The sequence below is a fragment of the Mytilus galloprovincialis genome, chromosome 8 (assembly GCF_965363235.1).
Source record: "Mytilus galloprovincialis chromosome 8, xbMytGall1.hap1.1, whole genome shotgun sequence".
NCBI lineage: Eukaryota > Metazoa > Mollusca > Bivalvia > Mytilida > Mytilidae > Mytilus > Mytilus galloprovincialis.
Window position 1 is genome coordinate 15,410,445 of NC_134845.1, and position 11,912 is coordinate 15,422,356.

The 11,912-nt window shown below is 30.7% G+C and overlaps 1 protein-coding gene across 4 annotated transcripts in view; it reads right to left on the reverse strand.

Moving 5' to 3' along the window:
- Window positions 1-11,912, reverse strand: part of LOC143085157 (exocyst complex component 1-like) — an 80,784-nt gene that overhangs the window by 32,560 nt on the left and 36,312 nt on the right. The window lies entirely within an intron of this gene.

Here is an 11,912-nt window from a genome sequence, read left to right on the forward strand (position 1 = left end):
TGAAAATCTTCACAAAAATATGATTGTTCCTTATTTTGTTCCCAAAGTAAAACAATCGTGTTCAGCCAATCAAATTTATCAATGTTTTTCATGATCAAATTAATAAGCCAATCAAAAACGTTTTCTCTGAAAATTATTCTAACATGCTAGATTTTGTACTTGTTATGTTTTCATCTAGTTGTAAAATCGTGAACATGGCAGGTGAATTTTCATCTGCAAGAAGCTTTTTACACAGCCTAAGGATAAAAGCATTGCTGATTGACAAAATTCAATGATGCAGTACTACCATTAAGATAATAAATTATGAGTGATATCCCTTAAATGAGGGACTGTCTCTAAAACAAGGGGTCATTTACTGTTGAAAAAAAAGAGTTTAAACTCAAAAGTGGGAAAATTCATTAGATGTGGAACAACTTTTCTAAATGAGGGTCAAATTAATAAAGAAGATATAAATTTAGAAACATCACAAAATTCTTTTGACATGTTTTGACCATTTACTACTTGATAGATGCATAGTTCTTAGGGAAAAGTTTCATCAAATAATATGAATATAAAGGTGCTCATTTTTACAGTGGGTTGTAATGTTCTTCCAATGAGGGTTTTCCAACCTGTTAAAGGTCAATCTTTTTGCATAATTCAAGATTGGAAATTTCAACAAGCATTTAATATCCTTTCACAAGAAAATTTATTCTGGTCTGCTAGCTACGTGTTCATCTTTTTTCTACTGATTTAATAACTAGAATCATGCAAACAGACTTAAGAAAAAGGCATGTAAGCATCATACAAATATGACACTTTTTCTAGACAATCCAGATTGCGCAAAATACTTCGCTAAAAATTGTAACCTTTAAAATTGTTGTCGCTCACTGAAAACCCCCATGGGAACTTTCAAAAGTTGGCATGAATATTACAAGTCTTACTATTTTTATGCTCCATTTATGGGCATTATGTTTTCAGGTCTGTTCGTCCGTCCTGCTTCAGGTTAAAGTTTATGGTAGAGGTAGTTTTTGATGAAGTTGAAGTCAAATCAACTTGAAACTTAGTACACATTACTCATGTGTTCCTTATGATATGATCTTTCTAAAGTTGATGCCAAATATAAGATTTTACCTATTTTTCCACTGAACATCGAAAATGATTGTACGGATGGGAAATCCATGTACTTATGACATATCCGCACTATCATTTTCTATGTTCAGTGGACGGTGAAAATTAGGTAAAATCTTATATTTGGCAGTAAAATTAGAAAGATCATATCATAGGAAACATTACCTTATGTTTGTATCAGTATTTTTTGGGTCTCCAATTCATAGAACGAAAATCAAGAATCTGCTTTAATTTTTTTAAGTGACTTTTTATGAGCTATTAAGTCTTATATCAAAAGATAAATGGCAGTTATGGGGCAAATATTTTACCTTGTATCGTATGGAAAAACACCAAGGAGTTCGAACATCTGACACAAATTCCAATACCTCACCTAAGTGCATTATTGTCACAAATTCCAATACCTCACCTAAGTGCATTATTGTCACAAATTCCAATACCTCACCTAAGTGCATTATTGTCACAAATTCCAATACCTCACCTAAGTGCATTATTGTCACAAATTCCAATACCTCACCTAAGTGCATTATTGTCACAAATTCCAATACCTCAGGTGAGGTTTTGAAATAAATGTCAAATGTTCGGACGCCTTGGTGTTTTTCCATACGATAAAAGGTTAAATATTTTGCCCCATAACACCTATTTATCTTTAAACATAAGACTTAATAGCTCATAAAAGGTCATTTGACAAAATTTAAGCAGATTCTTGATTTTCTTTCTTTTGGTTTGAGACCCAAATAATACCTATGCAATAAGATAAAAGTCCGAGTCAGTCTTTTCCCGCCATATTTTATAATTCAAATATCTCAAAAAGGAACACCATGACCAATTAATATTTTAAGCTTATTTTGATTCTTTAATTATTCTCTTCCAGCTTTAAGTATCAATTTTGAATTCTTGATTTATTTAATTTTACCTAGTGTCACCTAGTAGGATATTTTGTCAACACACCTCATATGTCTAACTAGTGTAAGTTCAGAAATTTTGTATGCATTTGTTTTTCCAGTTGTTGAAAAAATAGACACATGTGCAAGATTGAATATGGTGATTACTAGGAAATGCTTTTGAAATTTAAAATTGCAAGTTTTTATCCTAAATGGCTTGTGAAACTGATCCCTTTGCAATTTTTTGCTTTAAAAAAAATTGAAATTTAAAATGTTGGTTTATATTGAAAAACTCTAATTGATTATTGATGATTAGTTATAAATAAACAAAAAAGGAGACGTGGAATGATTACAAATGACACAAAACTCTACCAGAGACCAAACGACATTGAAGTAATTGAAGGTCATCATACAGTCTTCAATAATGAGTAAACACATACTGCACAGCAAACTATATAAGGCCGAAAAAAGGGGTCAAGTTTAGTTATAACTTTTATGTTATGAAAATTTTCATGTTGGCAATAACAAATAAAGATGCTGCCGAATTACATGAATTACATAAAAGATTCAAAACCAATAACAATCTTACATTGACTAGTTCCTTTTCTTCCTTCATTGGATCTCCAATCAGATGAAAGAATCGAACACAAAAATCCTGTTCTACCAAACAAAATGGCTCCAACTAACTCAATAGTTTATCCAGTACCTACAACAACAAATCAGGAAAACAATATTACCTACTCTGAATGATTGATAAAAATATAGAACTAGATAAAATGATATCGTGACAACAGATAATCCCATCTTGCAGGAAAGCCCTCAATGGCACATGCCAAAACCAAAATTCAAATTGAATGTGATCTACATTTTATTTTCCATAGCTATTGGTTAATATCTAAAAAGATTAACTCGAGAGTACCCAAATTGCATCTATTAACCTTTGTTTATTTATGCTTTAGACAAAAGTTTTCATTATGTGTTCATTTTGTAAATTTATCATTATTTACTATATGGTTTCACCAATTTAATTTTGAATCCATATAAAATCATAGAAAAATTGGTCTGAAGTGACCTCCAAACCATCAATGATTCTGTAATGAGAAGTATCCCAAATTACATCCATGCTTAAATTCGCATCGTCAAATGTCGAATAACAGATCTTTTGTTTAATTTCTTCAAAAATTTTGAACAATTGGATATCTAGTCCATGCTTACTCTTCATTGTTTAAGAAATGGATACTTGTAACATATTGTCTTTGCAAATTAAAAAAAATGTCATTTTGATGACGTCGTATGGCAACGTTTCAGTACATTTTGTTTTTTCAGTAAACTCTTCATCTGTTGATAAATACTGTGAAAGTTTTGTGTATATCTAAATATTTTTACCTATGTTGAAAGATGTGCATAGTATCAAATCATAAAAAAAACACATTGTTTAGTCTCTAGGATATTTTGTGAGATTTCCGCTGCTATTTTTGCTAAATAGGTGCAATTTGGGTACTCGGTGCAATTTGGGTACCGTGACGTTAAGCAAAATGGTTTCCTCCTTGTTGAGTTAAATTTTTTATTTATAGTTGGATGCTTTTCTTTTGATAGTGTCCTCTTATGGAAAATAAAACCTTGACAAGACATAGTTTAATAGTATTATATCATGAAATTATCACTCAACACTTTTTCACAGCAAAAGACACATGTAAATATGACTTTATGTGAAAAGGTTCCGGGTGGACACTATTTGACAGGTCACTTTTATGGCTCATATCTCTATTTGCCTGATAAAAAAAATGACGACTGGCTATATCTGCATCTGACCCATGGAATGAAACAGTTGCAGAATCTACACTCTGCATGGAGCCTGAACTCTTTCTACTGGCTTTAAATCTCTGTAAACTTTTTGATGAACCTGACAACATTGAGGCTGCTTGTGCACCTGTTACAAAAATTCAAAAATGTCTTGAAAATATAAGATCTTTTCATACCTTCCTTTATGGCATAGGTTTGATCATTGTTGTAGTTGTTTCCTTGGAAAGCAAACCCTATCTCCATATATTTATAATACTGGTTATATTTGAGCTATTTCAATTTTGCTTTTTATAGTCAGTAGTTCAAGAAAATGTCAGACAAGAATAGTATTTTTTGATATTCTTTATTTTTACTATATTAATGATTTGTGTAAGTTCTTGTATAATAATTGCTATTTATTAAAAGTAAAAACTCTTATTCACAACAAATTAATTCTCTGTGAAATCTTCACTTATACCCACCTAGTTTTACTCTATCTGGAATAGTGGTTTATCTTTCTTTAGCAAATTCTTTAAAATCTAGGACTTCTTTTTTTATACAATTTACTCAAACTCTCTGTATAAACCTACAAAAAGTTGATATAAAGTTCAAGTAACAAACAATCAAGTATTGTTATGTTCATTATACAGTTGTAAGAAATCATGAGTTCAATTAAGCTAAATAAATTGTTATAAATGTCACTGTATTAACATGATTAATGCAAGTTCTACAAGTAATATATCTGGATTATCTATTGGTGTTTTGTTTTACAATACTTCTACTTTAATAATAAATCTTTCATGTCTTGCTCTATGCTTTTTTTTAGGCATTACATTTATATTTTATTTTTACACAGAGCATTAACAATATCTAAAATGTTAAGGAATATAAAGCCATAACCCATGTTAAAATTGCCATAAAAATGGAAAATACCCATTTTGATCTCCAGCGTAGTTTAACAGGCATTGCGAGTGGTTTAACCATGTAGATCAATGTTAACAAAACTTCACTAGGTGTTTATTTCCTACATAAATTATAGGACATTGTGACCAATTTTCTTGTATAAACATGTTTTCTGATAAACATCCATGATTCTTTGCATATATAATTAATCAGATATACACTCTGATACATGATAAAAAGTGGGACTTTAAGGCCAAGTTCACTTTAAACTCTAGAACTGACTTCATAGTTCGAAGAGTATCACGTGAACACACTAAGAGTTGCTATTCAGAACAACTCTAAGCAATTATAGGGTAAGGCCCTGACCATGTAAAAAACATGAACAAATCTCATTGGTTTGACGTCATTCAAGTGTTTCTCGAGTTCAACCCTGCTTTGGTGAGGGTTGGAACCAGGGTACGAAGGGTTTACTTGAGTGGTTCAAGTAAACTCCAATTGTTGAAACCAGATTAAGTAAAGTTAACTCGAGAGGTTCAAGTGAACTCGGCCTTTCAGACAGAGAATGTCTTTGAATCATCAGCTTTCAGCCAATCCATTAAATCAGCATAACGGGTAAGATCTCTATGGCGGGTATGATGTGGCGTGAGTTTATACTCAGCAGCCTGTCTGGATAATGTCTCTCCATTTTCATTACCTTGTCAACATAGGATTGTAAATAAGATTATATAAGGAGTAAGATCTCTATGGCGAGTATGATGTGGTGTTAGTTTATACTCAGCAGCCTGTCGGGATAATGTCTCTCCCATTTCATTACCCTGTCAACATAGGATTGTAATTAGATTATAAAATTCTTGGTAACCCTTTACCCACGAAATCCAAGAAAATTGGTATCCCATGAATCATAGCTTTTATTTTACTTTTATAACCATTTTTGGAAATTTAACAACCTAGTGTATTGTTCTTACCTATATGGGTATTTATTACTTTAATCACATGATTAATTAGTTTAATTGATGTATATTTGCATATTAGTTATTTTATGTTTCTTCTTTTTTTAAACACAATAATAGAATATAATTTAAAATCAGCAATTTCTGTCAGAGTAACAGAAGTAATACACACATATTATGTCATTTTAAATATTCTCATGTGAAACATGTCTAATACAGAAATATATTCTGGGAATATTATTGGCTCATTATACTTATTACCATTTCAGCAAACTATGGGTAAAATATTAAACTTATTTTTTAAATAAATTTGAAAAAAAATATCATAAATATCTTGTTATTAACATTTGAGCTATATACCAGGCCCCGGCGCCGTAAAAACTTTTTTTTTTTTTACTTAAAAAATATTCTCAGAATGAATTATTTTACTCAACTAAGAATGGGAACTTTTTTATCCGCCATAAAAAAAATATTCTCAACGTTGAGAATATTCTCAGCTTAGAATTTTTTTTCTTTGCTGAGAATTTTTTTCTCAGTGATGTTAGCGTTAAAATAGATGTTTGAAAACTAAAAAGTATACCAAACTTCGCTAAAACTCAGTTTTATCTATTTACCAATAATGTAAAACATAAAAAGAATCTATGATAGATAAAATGGCAAGTAGCATTTTGTAAGCATCGGTAAATGGAAAGTTTGTAAGCCTCTGTTAATGGACAAAAAGTCACAGAATACTGTATTTATCTTCACAAATAATGTGTGGGGAATTCACCAATTGTTTGAAATTAAAAGAGAAAGAACTTGAAATATTTTGAGTTATTTACCCGTATCTTTTTATAAATATATATTACTTGTTATATCTTTTTATTTCTTTATATATTTTTTTATACAGAATCTTCGTTGACGTTTACGTGAAGCGTGCTTTCTTTCACGTCCGCACTTCTATCGCGTATGACATGCCAACTAAACATTTATTACGGATCAATAACATTCATTATGTATTAAGACGACATAAGAAAACACCATGTGACAATTTTAAGTCAGTTATTAATTAAAGAGAAACAGAGCTACTAACAAACAAACAAAAGAAACATAAAAGAACCCGGATGTTTTTCGGCAGCAACCGTTTGATTTTCTGAGGGGGGCAGGAACATATATATTGATATACTGTTCCCAGGGGAGGGAGAGGGGGAGGGGGAAGGGGAGTTTTTTGGATTTGGTTTCAGTTTATGGAGACAAAATAATTTGTTTTTGACCCTAAGAAAAAAAAGGTGTTTGTTCATCCACAGCTGCCACTATATGTAATGATAAAAGTGACAGAAAAAAAAATTCGAAATTTTGTTTTACTCCGTTTTTGACATTCAAGATATGTAAATTTGATACAGAATTTAATACAATTTAACAATTATGCAAGTAGTAAAACACAGCTCTGATTTAAATATCATATTGCACCGTCAGGAAGAGAAAATGTAAGTACGACATCGTGTGAGAAGGCATGGCATATTATATTGTCCATTTCATTTATTAACAATAACTTGAAAAAATATTCTTTTCGAAAATAAACTGTTTTATAGAACAACAAAAAAACTATTAGTCACAATGATATATGAGGGTCTTGATAACGGGAAAAGGGGAGTGGGGAGGGTGTTTTATTTTTCCGTATTCTATAATTCTATTGGCCCTTTTTCTTTTTTCAGTAAGAAATGTTTTCTGTAAAATTCTTGTGTTCTGATCGTGCATATAGAAATTTTGTTCGGTAGCATGATTTTGACATGATAGATGTTTTGTCTGTATCAAAGACATATATAAATCCCCCAGTTAACCCCTCCCCCAAATCTGTCACTTTACTGCACAAATGATGCATTAATCAATTTTAACTACTATATGTTTAAAACCAAGCAAGTGGGGGGTTTATTTAACTTTCTTTGTCATAATTTGGATATCTGAGATAATAATCAGTAGATATGGTGCCATTAGGTATATTTGATTATTCTAATGCAATTTGGATGTAACAATTTTTTTCATTGGCTAAAAGTTGCCTTCAAATCCACAGTTGACCAGACGTAACTAAGGAGAGACCCGCCATTTTGAATTGATGAATCAACAAATGTTCGATTACTACTATATAATCGAAAATAAAACAACACTTGCCTCGAATTTGCCGTTTTAATGTAATTTTATCCGAATTTGAAGCGTATAATTAACGTAATAACCGCCAGTTTGTAAGTTTTCATTTGTATGACGTCACGTTTAGCCATGACGTCTTTGTGCCAAAATCATTCATGAAGTTTCGCGGATTTTTTTTTATTTGACAAATTTAGACATTTTTCAAGTTTTATCGTATTTTTCTTTTTGTAATGCATTAGAATCGGAATAACAGTACTGTAGTTGAAGAGTTGCCACCGTCAATTTTGATTTGACGGTCGCAAATCTCCGTTTTACTGTCTCCGCTACGCGTCGCCAGTAAAACTACATTTGCGACCGTCAAATCTACAATTGACGGTGGCAACTCTTCAACTACAGTACTGTTATTCCTTAATTATACATGTATTTGGTAAATGAACATCAAGTTTACTACCCAATTATTCAGTCTTTTTTCTTAATCTGTTTTTTACAAATTTCTTTCTTTCTCTTTCTTTTTTTCTGGGGGAAAAGGGGGGGTGTATTTTTTATTCTGTAAATCACCATATATATCTTGGGTAATATCAAATAAATATCTGATATTCAAGCGGGATATATAGTGCACAATACTACTAGTGTATGAGTATCTACAAAGAGAAACTGTTTAATTGGTCGCTTTTTTGTGGTCTCTTTTAAAATTCGGTATGATTAATGTGCTACAACCAACTAACACATGACTAACAAAGATGGGGTTATCAACTTAAATTTTCGATTCCCATATGCTATCACAGAATTATAAGACATATTTTGAATTCTAAAGGTTAAATTATGTTGTATGCTACTCAGTAATGTTTTCAATGTTCAAAGAAAAGGTTACGGCCATATATGGAATATTTTTACTACATTGCATATTTATGTAATACTTATGCTCATTTGACAAAAATCATACTTATTCATTAATTTCTATGAATAGCAGATGCTGCTCAAAGGATCTTATTGGTTCTAAAAGATATTAGATGCTCTCATGATTATATTAGATAACTTTTGTAGTCGTTAGATTGATTTTTTTATTTTTTTTAAACACACTTTCATTTCTGTTTATAACGTAATTTGTGTTTACAGAAAATGAAGTCAAATTTGATGTTGAGTATTTATCCTAAAGAAAATTTATGAAAAAGAAGACATAAACCAAACAAAAAATGTTGGACGGAGTAGAGTTTTAACTTTAAGATGTGACACTGTATGCTTTTTCGGATACGGTTTCATTTAAAGTAGAAATTTTAAGATTTAAAATGTTAAAATTTCGACTTTGAAAAAAAAATTCACGACCAACTTTATGTTTACTATATCCCTAATTATACGCTTTGGAATTCGTAAAAACCCTATTGACATTTAATTCTATATCAAAATATCCTCCAAAGCAACATTTAAGATTTATTTTTTTATACTTAAGTATGGTTTTGGCTATACTCAAATATTTAAGAATATTCTTAACTTTGAGTAAAAAATATTTGAATTTTTTTTTATGGCGGTGTGTTTTGCTGAGAATAAAAAAATTGAGAAAATTCTCAGGCTGAGTAAAACAACTGGTTGGTTGGCAGGGTGACGCCACACATTTTTTAAACTAGATACCCCAATGATGATTGTGGCTAAGTTTGGTTTAATTTGGTCCAGTAGTTTCAGAGGAGATTATTTTTGTAAAAGTGTACAGACGACGGACGACGGACGCCAAGTGATGAGAAAAGCTCACTTGACCTTTCAGGTCAGGTGAGCTAAAAAGCTGAATATTGTAAGCTAGATTTACAAAAATATCAAGTGCCTGCAACAAAAAACAGGAAAACAATGGTTGTTATCTTTTCTGAATAGTTGATTAGAATACAAAACTGAATTAAATTATCAGATGAACCCACCTTGCAGAAATTTTTTTTACCGTATATGTCCATGCCAAAATTTAAATAACACGAGATCTGTATTTAATGTTCAATGCCTATGTGTTATAACCTGAAACATATTAAGCAAAATATACTTCTATTTTCACCAAATCGAAATCTGACTTTTGATTAATCATATAAATGGTTTGCTTTTATTTAAGTTTACACCACATTTATTACACAAACAATACTATTGCACTTTATTAACAAGCAAACACTGACATACATTCATTGTATATATATAAACTAGTATCGCATGCATATTAACCATATATAAAATTGGTTCTCAATTCCATTTGAATTAATTCAACATGTGCAATTCAAAGATAACAGTGTTACAATTATCTTGCACTTATCAACTATGGTGGGAAAATACCAACAAGAGTTACTTGCTTTAATAGTTTCACATGTACTTTATATGACAAATCCTAAATGGACTCTCAGTGTTTACAATTGGTCATCAGGTATGATCATTGGTATATATCACTCGCATAAATGTTAAAAAAATTTGATGAAGGTAAAAACAGTAATAAACGAAACTATTTCAAACACGTTCATTCAAATGTCTTTACTCTCCAGCTCTCAGTCTTAAATCTGTTGCCTGTGTATTTTTCTGTAACTGACCCCTCAGTGTGCCTGAGCCTGTGACACATAGTTAGCAAAATAGTACTTCTATTTTCACCAAATCGAATCTGACTTTTGAGTAATCATATAAATGGGTTGCTTTCATTTAAGTTTACACTACATTTTTTAAAATTTATATTTACTGAAATTTTTAGATATATGTTGCTAGAATTGTTTTCTTTGTCAACGAAACTTGAACAAGACAAATAAGTTATAATCTTATTTAAAACAAAATCAACATTTCAAACAAACACTCCACTTATATGATAAAAGCAGTTACAAACTCGACTCGAAGTAAGCATGTCTGGCACTTCACACACAATAATATAGTGGGAAGATATCAAAGAGATATTCAAACTAATAAGTCGAAAACATATTGATATCAAAACACGAAAAACAAACAAACAGAAAACAAAAATAACCAGTCTCGAAAAACAACATATAAGACATAACTGTTCATGATTAACATGAACCCTATAAAAAAAAAATAGGGTGATCTCGGGTACTCTGGATGGACTGTCATGACATTTTTGTTGTTGTAGAAAACAACAAAACAGCAGAAACACTGATGAGCACAAAATAAACGACAATGCAACACACACAGAAACTAACTATAAGATAACAACTGCCATTTTCAGACACAGACACATTGTATGGATCAACCGATTTGTGATAGGATCCATAAAATTTACGGAGTGTCACTTTTAATCTTTCCTCCACATAACTTTGTTGGAGCAGTTTCTGCGTAGGAAGCTCAATCCTGCATATGTCAACTCTATTAAGAATAATACCCGTTCTCCTTACCTCGTTGTTTTTTTTATTATCGGAGATTACTTTTTTTTTGTTTCTGTATTTCTTATTTAAAACATCTCGTCTAACAACTTGATGATTGTTTAATATTTCACCATGTCGTGTGATGAATTCCTTTAATTGCCTAAATTCATGTCATTTGAACTCTGTTACATTTGTATATAATTGTTTAATTGGCAATCTTACATCTCTTAATTTACCATTTATATTATATTTTTAATGTTGGTATCAAAACATGAAAATAATTAAAGGGGCCATATCCACTGAATAATGAACTTGAATATAAAAGTTGACCAACTTCAATAGAGCATGGCATTTAGGTCATAATGATCTACCTGACCTATATTTAGTAATTGACATGAAAGTCACTGCGAGCAGGTGTAGTTTGATTTTACTTGTATATTCAAGATGTATAGTCTAATAGCACATCATTTCAAACCTGAATCCAGATGAAAAGCATGTTTTACAATAAAAAGCCATTTTAGATCATCTTACATTAACATGATTAAGTTATATTCTTTTTCTAGGAACTGGTATCCTTAATTAACTTTATATATATATATATATATATATCGACTTATAGGTTAGTGATAAAAGAGGCAATCTGTCAAAATGTAATCAGCAACCTGAAAATACCATTATAAATTTTGAAAATGATCTCAAAGAAGTTTAGGGTATTTTGTGAGGGTGGTATACACTACCAGATACGGTCTTAAAACATGCTGTATAACTTTGTTATTTCTGTATCTTGTATCTGAATAGAATATAATACTTGCTGTAGCAAAAAGCAAAATAACAAAAATATC